The sequence below is a fragment of the Ooceraea biroi genome, chromosome 1 (assembly GCF_003672135.1).
Source record: "Ooceraea biroi isolate clonal line C1 chromosome 1, Obir_v5.4, whole genome shotgun sequence".
In the NCBI taxonomy this organism is placed as follows: domain Eukaryota; kingdom Metazoa; phylum Arthropoda; class Insecta; order Hymenoptera; family Formicidae; genus Ooceraea; species Ooceraea biroi.
In genome coordinates, this window is record NC_039506.1 from 6,668,259 (window position 1) to 6,689,338 (window position 21,080).

At 35.3% G+C, this 21,080-nt stretch overlaps 1 pseudogene; it reads left to right on the plus strand.

Annotated features, from left to right (window-relative positions):
• The first annotated feature begins 873 nt into the window (after window positions 1-873).
• On the plus strand, window positions 874-20,990 carry LOC113563562 (annotated as a pseudogene).
• Window positions 20,991-21,080: the final 90 nt, after the last annotated feature.

Sequence of the window (21,080 nt, forward strand, 5' to 3'; positions counted from 1 at the left end):
TTGAACTGCGATTTGCGGCATAAATTGACACAAACATAGGCACAACGATAATTGAGAAAAATATAAAGTTCAAATATAATGCGGGGCTAACTTTACACAGATGACAGGAAAAAAGAGCAAAAAAGTACTTTTCATGTTGCCTATTTAGATGTATAGAGGGATCAATGGTGTATTACGTATATCAGAGACGAGAGACAATCAAATCAAATGTATGTGGACGTAGAATATTGTCTTGGTATATATATATATATATATATATATATATATATATATATATATATACATACATATGCGTTATAAATACAGATATATAGAGAATTTAATATCGCGACTTTATATTTTGCGTTACTGGAGCACTTGATATATACGTATACATATATACAAAAAGGAAATATATTTACATCGTATTGTTATCTTCGTATCTTTGGTATCGCGAAATTGTAAATTAACGCAATTTGTAAATTAATGCAGTCCATCGGTATAAATATTGAATTATCTAAATATTGGAAATTGAATATTGGAGATCGAAATATCAGACTTATCGCACTTGTGAAAGTACTATTCCGAAAAAGCGATGTCATACATATAAATATGCAATAAATATTTCCGTTGAGACACATGTGATGATCTATCTTTTCTGTATTGCTTGTGTATTTAGTCCTTAATCTACTCTCAGCTCATAATTAGATAATTACGTTTCATTCATTAAACTTATTTTGTTAACTTTTTAATAAACAACGAGCGATTGCCAAAATCCTTTGAAAATTATTCAATAAGATGATCTCAACTTGTATCAAAGTTAATAGAGCTGGCTCTCCTAAACTGAGTAGTTACCTAATATTCTTATCTCCAATTAATACAACACATGTTTCAATGTTAGGATGATTGCTATGGTAACGTAAACGTAGAGGCTTAATAAACCTCCGTACGTCATTAGGTTTCTGTTACATGCGTTTCCATATGGACGAGTGATTTAATAAAGAGTGTAAAGGAGTTTGAAGTTTAACAATATAAGAATAAATAATTCAAAGTGTTTTATAAGATATCAACTATTCATTGTTATATATGTTTCTGTTGTATTAAATGCAAGAACATCTAAAAACGGTAAGTGAGTCCTTACAACATAATAAAAGTTTGAGTATCTTTATATATTAATAATTAGTATAAAATTTATATAAATTTCTTGTCTTATATTCCATTATACCAAATTATACGCACATTTAATACTCCTAAATTTATATCAGCATAACAATTTCAATGGTAAAAATTTATATCTTTAGGCAATGGAACTACATTGCACAAAGGAAAGAAAGATACATAAAAAACAGGAAGAAGCTACGAAACAAGATAAAAATGATAAAAAAATTAATATTCATCAATTGGAACTGTGCACGCAATCAATAAAACGAAGCAATGAATTCGGTGAACAACCTGTCAAGAAAGCTCGTAAAAAACATTGCAGTTGGATAAAATTTAGTTCTGATGATTATTGTCTAAATACCAAGTTTGCTAAACATAATCGTGCATATGAAGAAGTTTTTAATCGTTTAAAAAATTGTATTTCGGATGAATCGGGTATTTCTGACTTGTCACAAGAATGCAAAACGTCTTCAAGGTAATTATTGATCCGCAAAATGCAATAAAATATTTTTTCGGAAAGAGTGCTACACATATATGATTTAATCTTTGATTGTCAATAGTTTAATGCATTTGTTTTGTATTAATTTCATAAATGATAAATAAGTAAATAAATTTAAAGGAGTACCAAAGCAAAGAGAGAAGATCAAGAAAAGGTCATATCCGAAAAGGACGATTATTATACATTGCTACGCCAGCGGAGAGCCGAATTTCGGATGCACTTGATCAGAAAGATTAAAGGGTCGGGAAAGAGTGATGAAAGCCAGCAAGAGGACATGATGGAAATATGCAGCAGTTATGCAAAAGAGAGGACGCTTTTGAATAACGATGACGGTGTTCGGGAGCGAGCTTCATCGGTTTCGGCATCGTCGAGAAGCATCGACGATGACACGGATGGTTGGATCACAGAGGAAGACAAGAATCTCTTGAGGTATTACTACTACATTCTTCATGAGGTCGATGACGCCCGCGCGGGTACCTTAGATTCTGACACGTTAAAGAAGATAACGAGCATGGTGTCCGCTGAATGGCAGGAGAGACACAACGAGTACCTCGGCCGATTGATACATGAAATAAAGCGCGATTACGTTACGAGTATGAAAAAATCCATTGTCGACTTTGTGCTGCAGGAGCCCTTTGAAGAGGTGTACGAGTTCTTTGCTCCGGTTAGTATTACGTGAATGTGCGATGACATTTATCCTGATTCCAATTATATTGCTCCTAAAATAGAAAATATTATTTTACAACGGACACTTTCTTTCTATTTTTCGGATGCATCTTGTTGGGTCAGTGGTCCGGCACACAAATACCCTTGTAATTCTACAATCGCTTCTCACACTCGATTGCCCCTGCGATTATACGCTGTGCATGTTTCAGCCGCTCCTTTCCCGAGGGATCATCGATCCGTATTCGCCAGAGCGCGGCGTTAAATATACAAAAATACGAGCAAAACTGGAAAAGAGGTCGATTGTCCTGTATCATCCGTGCATACGCAAAACTTTGGATTACTGGCATCGTGAATATGGGTTAGTGGATTGATGTCAGAGCAATCGTTGCAAACTTTAATTCAGAATAATAACGATTTCCGTAATAATTGTAGGAAAGTCAAGCAAGTAGATAAACAAGAGCTTGCATCGTATGGAAAATCGTACGATCTTTCAAGTTTTGATTTTCAATTTTCGAGAATACTCAGAAGCACAAACGATGATCTGCTCAAACGATGGCTACCAAAAAATATGCAATATTTTGCTCGCAGTAAGAAATCGCTGGAAACAATCTATAATTAAATTTGCGTTAATCCTTTTGTATTAACATAAAGTTTCTTACGTCTGATCAAAGTATCCATATTCAGGCTTTGAAGAAGAAAACTTTGCCATCGGCGAATGATCCGGAATATAACAGATTTTTTAATTGTCTTGCCTACGTCATGGAAGATCAGTTGCGAGATTTGTGCTTGCGTTCAATGGAAAGACTACATCAACTATCTCATGGACGTGGGTGTAAGTAAGATTCCTTGCAAATATAGGTATTAGACTAAAATTTCTGTCTATTAACTCTCTTTTTCTTTTTATTATAATGCGATTAAATACATTAAATATTGCCATTTCAAACAGGGCATCAACTGTGGCTTTAACATACATCTTGTGATAAGGAACACGTCTATCTCCTTTGATCCTACATTCAAAATGTTTGTGGACCACTTTCAACGTTATTAAATTCTCTGTACGAGTTTGTAACCACGTTACCTCGTGCGGAGATAAAACTGGGATGGGTGCAATCTAATACTGGACTGCTCAAGGTATGTATGTCTTATGTAATATTGTTTTAATTATTAAATTGTATATGTTATTACATTATTTAATAAACGATTAAACGATTATTAAAATTATTACTGTCATCTCTAATTATTCAGTTAAATAGAATCATGATAATTATAACAAAATCAGAAATAAAATCACATTGTGATATGATAATTATTGTTGCATTGCAACATATATATTATATTGTTATATTGTTTTTGCAGCCAATAATTTCTTCGGACGTTCTTGAGCAGCATATGAATACTATATCGAATTTAATACAACGATACAGGATTAATCCGGAATTGCAACTGCACGAGTTTGATAAATATATAAGCCTGATAAACGACGAGGATGTCAATTACGTTGAGGATTTTCTAAAGACCCAACCGCCTAAACCATATGAGAAATATTGCGAACTCGTTCAGTATTATGATCAACTGAGCAAGAATATCCCACTAGAGTTTTATCGAACATCTTTTACCGACCTTTTCGAAGTTCGCAGGCATCATACTATAGACCATATTGTTTCTACAGCTACGAACCTGAGAAATGAAATAGTTTCGAAAATGGTCGCCGATTACCAACAAAAAGTCCGAGCGTAAGTCTCTTGTCGACACTTACAAATATGATTTTTGCATTTAAATATAATCTAACTGTAATGATAATTTCACGTTTAGTATAGGAGATGTTTATCAAGATATTTCAAACCAAGCCTTAAGTATACCGCCTAATACATCCAAACTTATGAAACTGCAGGCTTTTATACATAAATCTGAAACAGAAACTGTCTTTGTGTTAGAAAATCAGTTGCGGGAAGTAATGAAATATATAATATTTTTATCAGATTATCATCACTTAACGCCGGTCGAGTTGAAAAGCAATAATTTTGCTTTTCATCGGTAAGTGAATATCGATACAATACAATTGCAACTTGCAATTTATATTCTCTGATTTATATAAATAAAAAAATTATAAGTTACATTAGTTAATACAATTACATAGAAAAATGATAACAATTCAAATAATTGTGTCAAAACTTTCACATATTAGGTACTATGAAATGCCTGAAGTTTTTGAGAAGCATCGAGAGATAGTTGCGAGTAAAACAGGCGAGTATCAGGCAACACTTAAAACTAGGATCGAGAAGTTTGAACAGAGTCTCCAACTTTACGCGAAATACTGCGACGAATTGCAATACTGGGGCAATATCGAGGAAATACAACGATATAAAAAGAAAGCTACGAGTCTTGATAATAAGTTGATCGCCGCGATGGACACGATCACGGAATTCAATGAAGAGGAGAAATTATTCGGCTGGGAAATGTCGCAGTATCCTTTAAGAAAGATGGTAATAGTATAGTTTCTGTGAACTTTATATGCATATTTTAAATTTTACATTTGTATCCTAGTGATACAAATATATATTGAATAAATCATCACACAAAACATCAACTTAATTTCCCGGAACAATATTTCTCTAAAAAGGATATCAAAGTAGTATCAGTGTTTGAAACTTCTATTTTGATTCATATCCCCTAATGGAAATAAATTATTGAAATCGTCGAAAATAGCTATGAAATCGTTGAAACGAAAAATGAAAAAGACTAAAACATTGCTGAATATATTTTAGTTACACTTCAGTATGCATCATACATTTAATACTGAAATATTATGAATTGTAAGGATAATTATTGAAAATGTTGAAAAAAAATGAAAAAATACAATACATATATAATACTTTTACAGATTTATTAATGAAAGTTTAATACTGCAAATGCTGAAAGATTATGAATCCTAAAGAAAAGTAGTAAAAATATTTGAAACGCAAAGAAAATGTACAATGTTTATACAGATTTTTACTTAACTTAAATATTCAACTTAACTAACTTAAATATTTGCATTTAATGTTAATACATTTATTTATAAATGTTTAAGTTTAAAATATATATGATTTTTACAAGTTCTTAAAGTGCATTAAATCAATTATTTCTTTAAATAATTTTAAAACTATGACTTGGATCATGTTCATCCTGATCCTCTCATATATAGTATAATATATACTGAATTTCAATATATTCTACTGAATAACTTTTCATAAAATTCATTACGTATATTGATTTTCATTTTGAACTTTACTGAATAATTTTTAATCTTACAATTAGTATCTTGTATTGAATTGTTACTGAAATTTTAATGAAACGATACCGAAAGTGGGTCAATTGATATAGATTTCAAAATGAAAATCAATAACATTTTGATGTACTTCATTAAGATTTCAGTAGAAACGTTCCATCAGGAATGTTTATATTGTTAATTGGCATATTGTCTAGATTTATCTGCTAGGGAAAATACCGTAAACGCAGAAATGAAAAAGTTCTAGCCGTTAGAACTTTTTTCTTACTCCGAGTAGTTCTGAGACTTTTATACTGTTAATTGGCATATTGCCAAGATTTCTCGACTATTGCAAATCCTTTAGATTTAGAAATGAAAAAGTTATCGAGCTTAAAAGATTTTTCTTTTCCGAGGAATTCTGTAATATTTATATTGTTAGGTGGTATATTGCCTAGAGTCCTCGACTATTGAAAATCCTTTAACCACATAAATGAAAAAGTTCTAGCTCTTAGAAATTTTTTCTTTTCCGAGAAGTTGTGAGTTGATATCATTATTTTTTATATTGCCTAGAGTTCTCTGCTATTGAAAATACCGTAAACTCAGAAATGAAAAAGTTCTCGAGTTTAAAATTTTTTTCTTCTCAGAGGAGTTCTGAGTTGATGATATCATTATTTTTTATATTGCCTAGAGTTCTCTGCAATTGAAAATACCGTCAACTCAGAAATGAAAAAGTTCTAGCCCTTAGAAATTTTTTCTTTTTCCGAGTAGTTCTGAGGGCCACTTCGACCAAACTCCGATTAATTTAATTCGTCTAGTAACTTGCAGGGCAAATAACATAAAAATCTCTAATAATATAATTCTCGTATAAATAATATAAGTTTTATGTTGATCGCCCTGTAAGTTAATCGACGATTAAATTAACCGGAGTTTGGTCGAAGTGGCCCTGAGATATCTCCATTTTCTTTTTTAATTTATTAATAATATTGTTATCACACCTGGCTCTGATTACAGACAGCTGATAAATTGGCACCCTACAAAAGATTTTATGACATTGCCTGCGACTTCTTAACAAATTATGAAACCTGGACGGGGAGTGTTGTGGGTTCGCACGGTCCTGAAGTAATTGAAAATGAAACCGGTATTGCGTATCGCATGATATACAAATTGGAGAAGGCTTTTCAAGAACCAGCGGTGAAGAAGCTGGCTGAGATCGTAAGAACAAAAATCGAGGACTTTAAAGAGAACATGCCTGTAATATTGACTCTCGGGAATCCTTCTCTGAAGAGTCGTCACTGGGAGCAGGTTTCGGAGATCGTTGGATTTCCTATAAAAATCGATCCGTATATGACATTGGCCAAGGTAAATTCAAGTAAATTTGTAATCATGTGGTTCATTATCGGTGATGGATATTACGTATATATTATAGAATTGCATTTATATCCACAGATTCTCGACTATGGTTTAGGCGACTATGTATTGAAATTCGAGACAATATCTGAGGCGGCTACCAAGGAAGGCAATTTAGAGAAAGCTTTGTTCAAGATGTATTCTGACTGGGCAGATATCGCATTTACCGTAAATCCTTATCGCGATACCGGCACATATGTCATCGCCAGTGTAGATGAAATACAATTACTGCTCGACGATCATCTGACCAAGGCTCAGACAATGAAGAATTCCCTTTACATAAAGCCGTTCGAAAAGGAAACTCTGTAAGTTTTTACATATAAAAAGTTTTAATTTTTTTATACATATAAATCATGATTTTATACGTAATATCTTTTAAAACACTTTAAAACTTGCTGGCTCTGTAACTGCCGTAGCAAAATTCATAAAGTCATTTTATTTTATGCTGTCAGGGAATGGGAAGCCAAATTACTCTTGCTACAAGATATTATGGATTACTGGTTGAGAGTTCAAGGGACATGGATGTATCTTGAACCGATTTTTTCGTCACCTGATATACAGCAACAAATGCCGGAAGAGAGTCGACGTTTCAGCGCAGTAGACAAAGTCTGTTCAATTATTCATATGAATTAAATTTATATAAAATAAATAATAGTATTTGAGATATGTTTTTTCATAAAATACGCATATTTACGCGATATATAAAATTTTTATAAATCTAAAATCTAAAATACTTGTATGAAACGCAGATTTGGAGGGAACTAATGACAATCGTCGCTGCTGACCCGATGGTCATGTTCGTCGTCGAAATTGACAAGATGTTGGATCGTTTAAGGAAATGCACGCATTTGCTCGATCTGGTGCAAAAAGGACTCGCCGCTTATCTTGAGAAAAAGAGGCTTTTCTTCCCGCGATTCTTCTTCCTCTCTAATGACGAACTCTTAGAAATATTGTCTGAGACGAAAGATCCCACACGGTATATCTTATGCACTAATTAACATTATATATTTATGATGATTATATAATACAATTTCTATTCTTCAATTAACATCGTAGCGTGCAGCCACATCTGAAAAAATGTTTCGAAGGCATCGCGAAATTGAGCTTCACCGACGCGATGGAAGCTACAGCTATGATGTCAGCTGAAGGGGAGGAGATCATTCTTGAGGACATAATCGATACGGTCGCCGCACGAGGACAAGTGGAAAAGTGGCTTCTCGAACTCGAGAGTGACATGAAGAAAAGCGTAAAGGCTCAGGTCACTCAAGCTTACAGGAGATGAGTCTTCGTATCAATATGAACCATTGCATATAATTATCTACTTCTTCTTTAGGTAATACGCGCCAAAGATGCTTTTCCAACTAAGCCTAGGAGTCAATGGGCTTTAGAATGGCCGGGTCAAACCATTCTCTGCATCAGTAAAATGTACTGGACGGCGGATATAACCGACAAGCTTCCAAAGGGTACCGAGATTTTAATGGAATACGTGGAAACATGCACATATGAGCTCAACGAGATCGTCAAGCTCGTTCGCGGAAAACTGTCAACACAGAACCGGACAACACTAGGTTGAAACACTTCGTTAGAATTGAATGAATGAAAATGATGAGAGACATAAGATTTTATTGCGTCGATCGGGAAGTTATTTTCTTTTTTGACTTGCAGAAGCTCTGGTGACGTTGGATGTCCACAGTCGCGACGTATTGGTGCAACTGTGCGAGCAAGCTGTGACCCAGATCACAGACTTCAAGTGGCTTTGTCAGATGAGATATTACTGGATAGTGAGTGGATTCAGATCAATCCAAGTAGAGACCGTCTTTCTGTCATATTGTCGGTGATAAAATTGCCGTCACTCGTTTGCAGGATGAGGACATGTACACGATGATGATAAATTCCACACTGGGCTATGCATATGAATATCTAGGTAATACGTCGCGATTGGTGATAACGCCACTCACCGATCGATGTTATCGTACCCTATTTGGAGCACTGAGCTTACATCTTGGCGGTGCTCCAGAAGGACCTGCTGGAACCGGAAAAACGGAGACTACAAAAGACTTGGCAAAGGCAGTCGCCAAGCAATGTGTTGTATTCAATTGCTCGGAGGGGTTGGACTATATCGCACTGGGCAAATTTTTCAAGGTATAGCAAGATTAACTTACAATTAATATTGTACAATTAAACTGAGAGAATTGTAAAAGAATAAGAGTAATTTATATGTAATACAAATAAGACTATTTTTCCTTGTTTATTTGATATAAATATAGCATAAATATTTTATTTCAGGGATTAGCCAGCACAGGCGCATGGTCTTGCTTCGATGAATTTAACCGCATCGACTTGGAAGTCCTATCGGTTGTGGCACAGCAGATTCTGACTATTCAACGAGCTATACACGCGGAAAAAACGACTTTATTATTCGAGGAGACGGAATTAAAGCTGGATCGTACTTGTGCGGTATTCATTACAATGAATCCAGGATATGCTGGGAGAACAGAATTGCCAGACAATTTGAAAGCTTTATTCCGATCAGTAGCTATGATGGTAAGACTTTTTCGGTATAATTTTAAATGAAAGAGAACATTGCTACAAGTTTCTATTAGAGTACATTCTTATTTGTACTCTAGTGTATTGAATAAAGCATTTTATAATAACATCTTTCTTATTTATGCAAAATTATTTTAAAAAATAGTGATATAAGATGCACTTCGCTTATTCTATTTTATCGAAATATTTGACCAGGTACCAGATTACGTTTTAATAGCAGAGAACACACTGTATTCATATGGATTCTACAATGCAAGACCTTTGTCTGTAAAGATTGTTATGGCCTATAAATTATGTTCGGAACAACTATCCAGTCAGAATCATTACGATTACGGTATGCGTGCGGTGAAGTCCGTCTTAATAGCGGCAGGAAACTTGAAACTGAAATACCCGGAGGAAAACGAGGACATCTTGATCTTGCGAAGTATCACCGACGTAAATCTACCTAAATTCCTCAGCGAGGACATACCTTTGTTTCATGTACGTACATATTTATGCACGAATAAAACAAAATTCCTGAAAAATATATCGTTTCAGGGTATCACCTCAGACCTCTTTCCAAACATTGAACTTCCGGAGCCAGATTACGTGCACTTAAACGCGGCCATAAATCAGGCGTGTGCCGATGCGAATATTCAATGTATTCCCGTATTCCTGCAGAAAATCCAACAGATGTACGAGATGATGTTAATCAGACACGGATTCATGATCGTCGGATATCCTTTCGCCGGCAAGACTACGGCCTACAACGTGCTTGCCGATGCACTCAAAATCTGTGAAGAGAACGTGAGCATCGTATTAGAAAGATTAAATTTATTATATCAAGAAACGGCTGTAACAATTAAGTTAATTAAATCCTATTGACTTTGAATAGAACTGGATAAACGAGAATAAAGTAGAGATAACAGTGATCAATCCGAAGTCGATAACACTGGGTCAGCTGTATGGGCAGTTTGATCCAGCGTCCCGCGAATGGAATGATGGTATTCTGGCTATTAGCTATCGAGCTTTCGCGACTTCGACCAACGAAAATCGAAAGTGGCTGGTTTTCGATGGACCAATAGACGCGATATGGATAGAGAGTATGAACACCGTCCTCGACGACAACAAGAAATTGTGTCTAATGAGCGGAGAGATTATTAAGCTGCACCGACGACCAATTTGATATTCGAACCACTAGATCTGGAAACTGCTTCACCGGCCACGGTATCTCGTTGTGGTAAATAGAATTCGCAATAAAGATTAAATAAAGTAATACAGCAATAACGAATTATAAGATAAAAACTGAAATTGGTGAACTCTCTGATCGATTATTCGTTGCAGGAATGATTTACATGGAGCCTACCGCGTTGGGATGGGACCCCTTGTTAAATTCCTGGATAGCGAAACTGCCGAAAATAATAGATGAGTGGCTACGTCTCTTCCTGCACGAATCGCTTTTCCTCAGATTTTGTAAACCTCTTTTTCACCTATTACGTCGATGCAACGTTAAGGTGAAAAAATATCTTTTTGTTAAACGAAAATAAACGATTAATTAATTTCGTTTATATTTGACCGATTTGCAGGAAATGTGTCCAATGCCCGATTCAAATCTTGCACGATCTGTCACTTATCTCATGGATTGTTTTATGGACGATTATTATAATGAGGAAATAATAAAAAATATTAATGAACTCGATCTTCGAGCACAAATAGAGGTTGAAATTCTACGGCTAATAATTAACAAAATTTTATAATGCTTAATACAATAATTCGATTAACTGAAACTCTTTTGTGTAGGGCTCATTCTTTTTTTCGTGCATCTGGGCTATGGGAGGTACTTTGGAAGCTAAATACAGAGAACAATTCAGTATTCTATTTCGTGGACTTTTGGAAAAAGAATTTCCAATTGATTTAATGAATGAATTTCAGTTACAAGAACCGGTACCGCCGCCTTTGAAACCGTATATCTTTGTTATGCCGAAAGATCATCTGGTGTTTGATTACAGATTTATTAAAGAGGTAAGTATAAAGATATATCTACGTTCAAATTAATTTGATTGTAACTTTAAATTACAAGAATATCTCGAACGTCGTGTTTAAGTAAATCTGTCATTTCTTAAGCATTTTTATTTTTTAAAACTATTACATCCAGCTTAATGTGGGAACTTTTCTTTATTAGGGCAAAGGAAAATGGAAATTATGGTCGGACGAATTAATAAATGTGCCGGCAATTCCCCGTGACATTCCTGTCAATCAGATAATAGTGCCTACCGTGGAGACGGCACGATACACCGCGCTCTTTCAGATGTTGGTTCAGCATCAGAAACCGGTACTCTTTGTGGGTCCGACGGGGACAGGAAAATCAGTCTACATAATCGATTTTCTACTGAAGAAAAATAATGCCGCAGTGAATAAGCCGTTGTTGATCAATTTTTCTGCGCAAACCACTGCTAATCAGACGCAAGATATTATCATGAGTAAGTTGGATCGCAGACGGAAGGGTGTATACGGGCCACCCATAGGCAAACGCTGGATCGTCTTCGTTGATGACATTTCAATGCCGCTGAAAGAAACATATGGAGCGCAACCGCCGATAGAATTGTTACGGCAATGGTTGGACCATTGGCAGTGGTAAAATATTTTATAAAATGTTTAACTGATATTAATATCAAAAACATAATTTTTCTTACATATAATAATTTTTATTAAAATTATACATATAACAGTAAATATTTATGGATATTATATGTATATTAATTCCGATATAGAGATGATATTCGTATATTTTTAATTTGCAGGTATGACAGAAAGGAGGGGACATTCATAAAATTAATTGAGATTCAATTGATGTGCGCTATGCAACCGCCAATCGCTGGTAAAGACGTTACGCCAAGATTTAAACGTCACTTCTTTGTTCTAACGATATCTGAATTTGAAGATAACGTTATGATTATGATATTTAGTAGAATTGTTTTATGGCATCTCGATACAAGGTTTGTATAAATTTCAGAAAACATTTAGAATATCTTTAAAATTCGCTTTTTTAAAAGTATTATTTAATAAAAATTCAGCACCTTTTCTCATATTTGCATATTGTAGAGGTTTTAGTAAAGAATTTGATCCATGGCATCGACCAGATCGTCCTTGCGACATTAGACATTTATAAAGGAGCTTATGTAATCTGTTGCCGACACCTGCAAAATGCCATTACATGTTTAATCTTCGAGATTTCTCACGAGTGATTCAGGTAATATCCAAAATGTTTTTTATCTATATTATTCCCTTTTAATTTGTTTTAGCTAAATTAATTAATTATGATGCAGGAGTACTTTTATCGGTTCCGGAGACCATGCCTGCGCTTTCAAATATGAAGCGTTTATGGGTCCACGAGATACTTCGTGTGTTCAGCGATCGTTTAGTCGACGACGTCGATCTAACTTGGCTGATACAACAAACAGAAGTAACGCTAAAGAAACGCATGGAAGTTTCAATGGAGGATCTCTTCGAAGATTTACTTCCTAAGAAGCCGGATGGCGAAAGTTGTGTAAGATCTTGTTGTTTATTCGTTGAAGAGAAAGATAAAAAATTATGCATTCGTGTCACATATTTCTGCACATTTTGCTACAGATTTCCATAAATGAACTGCGAATTTAGTATATTGCGACTTCACCGATGCCAAGGGAGCCATTCGCTTGTACCAGGAAGTTAGTGATCTAGAACAACTACGAGAGATCATAGAGACGTATCTCTCCGAATACAATTCAATGACCAAGAAGCCTATGAATCTGGTGTTGTTTCGGTACCTGAATGCTTGATAAAATATAACAAAATTACCTTGCCTTGTCATTAAGTTGAATGCATGTTACAGGTTCGCAATTGAACATCTGTCGAGGATTGCTCGTATTATCAAGCAGCCTCGAAGTCACGCTCTCCTTGTCGGCGTCGGCGGATCTGGAAGGCAATCTTTAACTAGACTGGCATCGCATATCTGTGACTACGACGTATTCCAAGTCGAGATTACGCAAACAAATATGGTCTTCACGAATGGCACGAGGACATCAAAGCTATCATGAAAAAGCAACCGCTAGGAATTGGCATTCGACTTTCTTTTCAGGACACGCAAATTAAGGAAGAGAACTTCTTAGAAGACATCAGCAACATGCTTAACTCGGGAGAAGTGAATGAATTGACATAACATTAACTTCTTTATTATTTTGTCTTTTTTTCTTCAAGTTTGCAGAAAGATTTCATGTATTTAGTTTTTTTTTTCTTATTATTTTTAATAATTTAGTTTTTGTATTACATGTAAAAATGACAATTTCGATTCTTGCTCAGGTGCCTAATATATTCACGACTGAGGAAAAGGCTGAAATATGTGAGAAAATGAGACAGATTGATCGACAACGAGAACGATCGTTACAAACAGACGGTAGCCCCGCGGCTCTCTTTAATCTATTGTACAAATTATTCGCGATCAGTTGCATATCGTTGTTACTATGTCACCTATTCGGCGATGCTTTCAGAAATCGAATTAGAAATTTCCGGCTTTGGTTAATTGCTGTACCATAGATTGGCTTCAGTATTAAACTCTCATTGTTCATATTAATACTTATTTAAGATATATATAATATGTTTTAAATGAATATAGAAAATACACATGTATATACAATTTATTTCATTATTTTAGTCATGGCCTGAAGATGCTTTATTAGCAGTCGCGACAAAATTCTTGGCTACGGTCGAGCTTACTGATCACGAGAGAAAGGCTGGTATTGACATGTGTCAATTTTTTCACGTGTCGACTCAAAAATTAAGCGACGAATTCCTAATTCGCTTAAACAGACACAATTATGTGACACCAACTTCTTATCTCGAAATGATTAACACCTTTAAAAATTTGCTTGATAAGAAACGTGGGTACGTATAATTCAGTTTTAAATCTTAATCCTTTTATTCAATTTTGCATAATGGCACAGAGAAGTGCTACGTGCTAAAGCTCGATATCAAGGCGGATTAGGACAATTAGATAGCACGCAACATCAAGTAACGGAAATGCAAGATACATTAAAGCAGTTGCAACCAAAATTAGTCGCAGCCACGCAGGATGTTCAAAGAATGTTAGCCGACGTTGAGAGGGAGAGTCATGAGGTGGCGGAATTTGAGAAAGTGGTCAAGGTCGATGAAGTAGCGGCAGAAGTAAGATTTTACGATAATACACGAAATATCAATATCATTAGTGTTATTGAATCTGAGAAACTCGAGTTTAATAAAACTTTTATAATATTTAGCTGGTAGCGAAGGAAGCAGCTGTCATAAGGGCTGAATGTGATGCTAATCTGGCAGAAGCCATGCCCATTTTAAATCGAGCTAAAGAAGCATTAGATACATTAACACCGACGGATATCGCAATAGTTAAAGCAATGAAACACCCGCCATATGGCGTGAGACTTATCGTGGAAAGCGTTTGTGTTCTCAGGGTACGTATTATATAGCGGAAGATAGTATAAAATATCATTCGTACAAGAATTATTTAATCTTTAGCCTCGTTTATTACTCAGTCTTTAATCTCTTGGATTAACTTAAGCTAATTACAGCAAATAAAACCAGAGAGAGTGCATACGAAGGAAGGTACGTACATCGATGATTATTGGAAGGCTGCTTTGCGAATGCTCAGCGATGCCAAGTTCTTGGACTCGCTACTCAACTTTGACAAGGACAATATACCGGACAAAGTAATAGAAACGATACGAAAAGAGTATTTGGCTAATCCAGACTTTGACCCAGAAAAAATCAAGAAGGTCTCAACAGCTTGCGAAGGTTTGTGCCGTTGGGTCATTGCAATGTCCGAGTACGATGAAATCGCTAAAATCGTCGCTCCTAAAAGAAAAGCTCTGGCAGAAGCTGAAGCTGCCTATGACAAGGCTATGGAACTATTAAATTTCAAGCGAGAACAATTGCGTCAAGTGCAGGTACATATTATAAAGTTCTATTATGAGGTATTATCAGAGTATAATAGTTTTGAATTTTATAAAGATATATAAATAAAATTTAATAAAGATATATTGATGAATTTTACATTAAAATTATTGAAATTTACGACCAGGAAAAGTTATTGGATCTTGAAGAGACCCTCAATGAAAGAAAGGCAAACTTCCAGACGATGTCCGATCAAGTGGCGGACTGCGAGACGAAATTGAAACGTGCCGAGGATCTTATTGGAGGCTTAGGCGGAGAATACGCACGTTGGTTTCAAACTGCCGAACAACTGAGCACCAAGTAAGGTTTCAAATCTATTTAAAAATCTATTCATCATTCTTTAGTGTCGCAAAATTGTTATATAATATATTAACTACATCTGTTTTCTATTTTCTAGATATTATCGGTTAACGGGCGACGTGATAATCGCTTCTGGTGTAGTAGCTTACTTGGGTCCGTTTACTATGCCATTTCGTGTGCAGCAGATAAACGAATGGGTGAAACTGTGCACGGATTTGCAAGTAATTTGCAGCCAAGATTTCCAATTACGTGAAATACTTGGCGATCCAGTTTTGATTAGATCCTGGAACATCGCTGGTTTACCTGCCGATGCATTTTCTGTTGATAACGGAATTATCGTTATGTAAGTCGTTACGTAAGGGATTATCGTTGTGTAAGTCAATAATAGTTTCAGTAACGAACGAGAATGAGAATTGTTGCGTAATTTTGCGTTTTTAGGAATGCCAGAAGGTGGCCGCTGATGATAGATCCGCAAAGCCAAGCCAACAAGTGGATAAGAAACATGGAGAAGCAAAATAATATAAGTATTATTCGACTGACTCAGCTCGATTACGTGAGAGTTTTAGAAAATGCGATACAATTTGGACAGCCAGTGCTGTTGGAAAATGTGGAAGAGGAATTAGATGCTGTACTTGAACCGATACTTTTAAGGCAAACATTTAAGCACGGGGGTGCATGGTGTATAAAATTGGGCGACGCTGTAGTAGAATACAACACTAATTTTAGGTACTTTTTAATTATCCGCACGATATATTCCAAAAAATATCTTTATATAAATATAAATATCTTTACATATTACATCAAGTAATAATAATAATTTTTCTAACAGACTTTACATCACGACAAAATTAAGGAATCCTCATTATCTGCCAGAAATAGCTGTAAGAGTAACTCTACTAAATTTCATGATAACACCAAGCGGTTTGGAAGATCAGTTGCTCGGTATTGTAGTTGCGAGAGAAAGGCCCGATTTAGAGTCAGAAAAGAACATCTTGATTGTGCAAAGTGCCGAGAACAAAAAGTATACTTGTTGACTCAATCAGCTTCTAGTTTTTAAAAGTCTGTTTATCTTTTACTCTCAACCTGATGCTACAGGATGCTGAAGGAGACAGAAGATAAAATTTTGGAGGTACTTTCCGCGGCGGAGGGTAATATCTTGGAGGATGAAGAAGCTATCGACATTCTAACGTCGTCTAAAAATTTGAGCGATGACATCCAAGTGAAACAAGCTGCCACAGAAGCTACAGAGAAATCAATCGATGCTGCGAGACTGCAATATCAACCTATCGCGGCCTATTCAACTATACTCTTTTTTACAATAGGTACATATCATAATAATTAATAGCAAATTAATAAAGAAATATTATCGATATATTTCTTTATCCAAATTATCTTTTTCATTTTTTTGTCTTTTGTGTTAGAGTCACGTTTCGAGTAATTTTGTTTCCGATGTTTCATCAATATTTCAGTTTTATAAAAAAAAAGCAATTTTATATAAAGGAATTATTTTTCTTTGCAGCATCATTGGCCACTATAGATCCGATGTACCAATATTCATTAGTGTGGTTCGTAAATCTCTTTAACATGGCTATTACCAACACAGAACCAGCTGATAATGTTGAACAACGCCTGAAGGACCTGACCAAACATTTCACATATTCCCTTTACGTCAATATCTGTAGATCGTTGTTTGAAAAAGATAAACTGTTGTTTGTGTTACTCCTCGTTATCAATCTGCGCAAGATAAGTGAGATGCCAGAAGCCATGGCCAAATGGATGTTCTTACTGACTGGTGGGATAGGTCTGGAGAATCCATACGTTAATCCGGCCGAATGGTTACCCGTCAAGCAATGGGATGAGCTGTGTAGATTAGATCAAGTCAAAGGATTCGAGGTAAATCTTGTGCGTAATCGTGCGTTTAGATAATTAATAATAGTAAAAGAGTTTCCTATTCTCTGTAGGGCATTCGAGAGGCGTTCTCCAAAACGATTGAGAGATGGAAAAGGATATTCGATTCGAAGGAACCGCAGAAAGAGCTCTTCCCACCCCCATACGAAGACTTGGACTTACTCGAACGATTGTTAATTTTGCGATGTATCCGACCCGATAAGATCATTCCCGCAGTACAAGAATTTGTGGAAAGTAAATACGCGTTATTCGAAGCAAGCATTAAGCTAAGGGATGGGATGGATATTAACCATCGTTTTGATTTTAGAACAAATGGGCACACAATATATAGAACCACCGCCTTTTGACTTGGCATCTGCGTTCGCGGATTCCAACTGTTGCATCCCACTGATATTCATCTTGACTCCCGGCGCCGATCCGGCACAGACTCTCCTAACATTCGCTGATGAGCAGGGCTACGGTGCCAAGCGTCTCTTTTGCTTGTCCCTTGGTCAAGGTAAAATGTTCATAACGTGATAACGTCCCGCGTAAATCAACCGTGTCTCATCGTACTCTAGGTCAAGGACCAATAGCAGAAGGGATGATAAAGAACGGAGTGTTGCATGGTAATTGGGTTGTGTTGCAAAATTGTCACCTGGCCAAGAGTTGGATGCCGACGCTGGAGAAGATTTGTGAGGGTTTAATACCTGAAACAATCCATCAGGACTTCCGGCTGTGGCTGACTAGTTACCCAGCGGAACATTTTCCCATATCAGTCCTGCAAAACGGCATCAAGATGACGAATGAGCCGCCCAAGGGACTCAGAGCCAATATTCTGAGATCCTACGCAACCGATCCGATCAATAATCTGGAGTTCTTTGAAGGGTGCATTCAGAGCGATGTTTTCAAGAAGCTTCTGTACTCGTTATGTTTCTTTCATGCAGTTGTGCAGGAAAGACGTAAGTTCGGCCCAATCGGCTGGAATATCCCTTATGAGTTCAATGAGACTGATCTCAGGATCAGTGCTCTGCAATTGAAGATGTTCCTGGATGACTACGAAGACGTGCAATTCGACGCTCTCAGTATCTTACAGGAGAGTGCAATTATGAGGCAGAGTTACAGACGAATGGGATCGTAGAACCCTAAATACTATTTTGGTACAGTTCTATTGTCCGTGAGTATCGATAATATTCCTTTTAAATTTTAATCTGCCGATTGCAAGTTGTTATTTACTTATCGCATTACTTAGGGAACTGCTGACTGATAAGGTGTACTATTTCGATGAATCCTCTACTATTTATTACTGTCCAATTATCAGAGAACATGAAGGATATCTTGTTTATACAAGAAGTTTTCCTATAATTACCGAGCCGAGCGTATTTGGCAATGAATGAAAATGCTGATATTCTTAAAGACCAACGAGAAACGGATCTACTGTTTTCTTCTTTGTTGCTTACGCAGGTAACTTTTATCTAAATGTTTTGCCAAACAATAACTATATTCTTTCTGTTTATTCACATCTCTTCTTTTTTTAACTCCATCGAATATTATTCAGGATCGATTGGTAAGTAATTATGAATATGTATTGTCAAACATAATTCATTTTTAATTAATTATTTCATTATTGGGTTTTATGTAATTATAAAATTATGTATTACATTCTCTTTATGCATAACTTAGGATCTTTGGCAAATTAAGGTATGTTACGCATCACATTCTTTTAATATAGTAACTTATTATGATATTAAAATAGTATATTAGTAATATAAGATAGTGTATTATTTAAGCCTTAGTAATATAGATTGTCGACTTAGATTTATCTAGATCTAGAGTGAATCCTCTTTGTATCCTGCTTGGTCGTTTTCTATGCCTATCCTGATTTAATGTCATGTTAAACTGGATTAGATTATTCTTAATAAAAAATATAATAATAGAAAATTCCATTTCTTCTTAGGAAACTGTTAAAGGCTTGAGACAAGCGTCTGATGACGAAATAGTTTATAGCGTTGCAACAGAAATTTTGGACAAACTTCCAGATGATTACGATCTAGTTGCCGCAATTGCTAAGTACCCCATGTTATATAGCCAAAGCATGAACACTATACTGGTGCAAGAGATGGATAAGATTTAACAAATTATTACAATGTATCAGAAACAGTCTCGTCAACATACGGAAAAGCTATCAAAGGTATCTATCTAATCCAATAAAAAAGATATGTGTATATCTGAAATGTTTCATATTGTTATATATATATTCTGCTTAACAATTCGACGATTAATGCATTATTTCTTCAGGAATATTGTAAAAAGAAATTAATATTTTAAGAATTATACTATGATTCTGTACTCAGGTGTAATCATGATGTCCTTCGAGCTTGAAGACATTTATGAAGCGATTTGACGAGTAAGATACCTCTTCTATGGAAACAAAATTCTTATCCATCTCTGAAACCTTTGGGCAGTTATATTCACGACTTTTGCAACGTTTAATATTTATACAAGTAATTTCTATTATTTTTAATATTCTACTGTCACGTATATTTGCAAAACAAATAATATATTCATGCGAATTTATCGTTAAACAGAAATGGTACGACGAAGGGCCGCCTGTTACATTCTGGTTGCCAGGTTTTATTTTACACAAGCATTTTTAACGGGAACACAGCAAAATTATGCACGAAAGTATCGGATTCCCATAGATCTTCTCACATTCGATTTCGTAATTTTAAAAGAGACCGCCTTCGAGTCCGCACCGAAGATGGTGTTTATATTTATGGATTATTTTTGGATGGTGTAAGATTCGATATGAAGGAGATGACTGTAGAAGAGAGTTTTCCCAAAATACTTTATGACAATGTGCCACATGTAAGTACTCTCACATTTCAAAAACATTTATAAATTAATAACACAAAGCATTACTTTTCCAATAAGTAATAATAACATTAAGTTAAAAATGTAATAATAGATGTAATTAAGATAATTGAATAAGTGTAAAATACAGATTTAATATTTTTATTATTATATATAATTTAATTTTATATTCAAAATAAAAATCTAAGTTTACTTCTTTATTGTTACTAATAAAGTTTTTTATATTATACATTATTGTTAGATATGGTTAATACCGATGAAGAAACAGGACATCAAAGAAAGGCTATCGTACGTTTGTCCGCTCTATAAAACAGCTGAACGTCGTGGAGTACTCTCTACTACCGGTCACTCCACGAATTTTGTTATAGCCATATTGCTGCCAACGATAAAATCACCCAATCATTGGATCATAAGAGGAGCAGCTATGCTTTGTCAACTCAGTGAATAAAGAATATCAATGTAATATCACGTACATTGTTTTTCAATTTCATCATTCTAAAAGGCAAATTACGTAGCTTAATACATCACACCTCCCGTATTTGTCTGATTTGGTTCCGT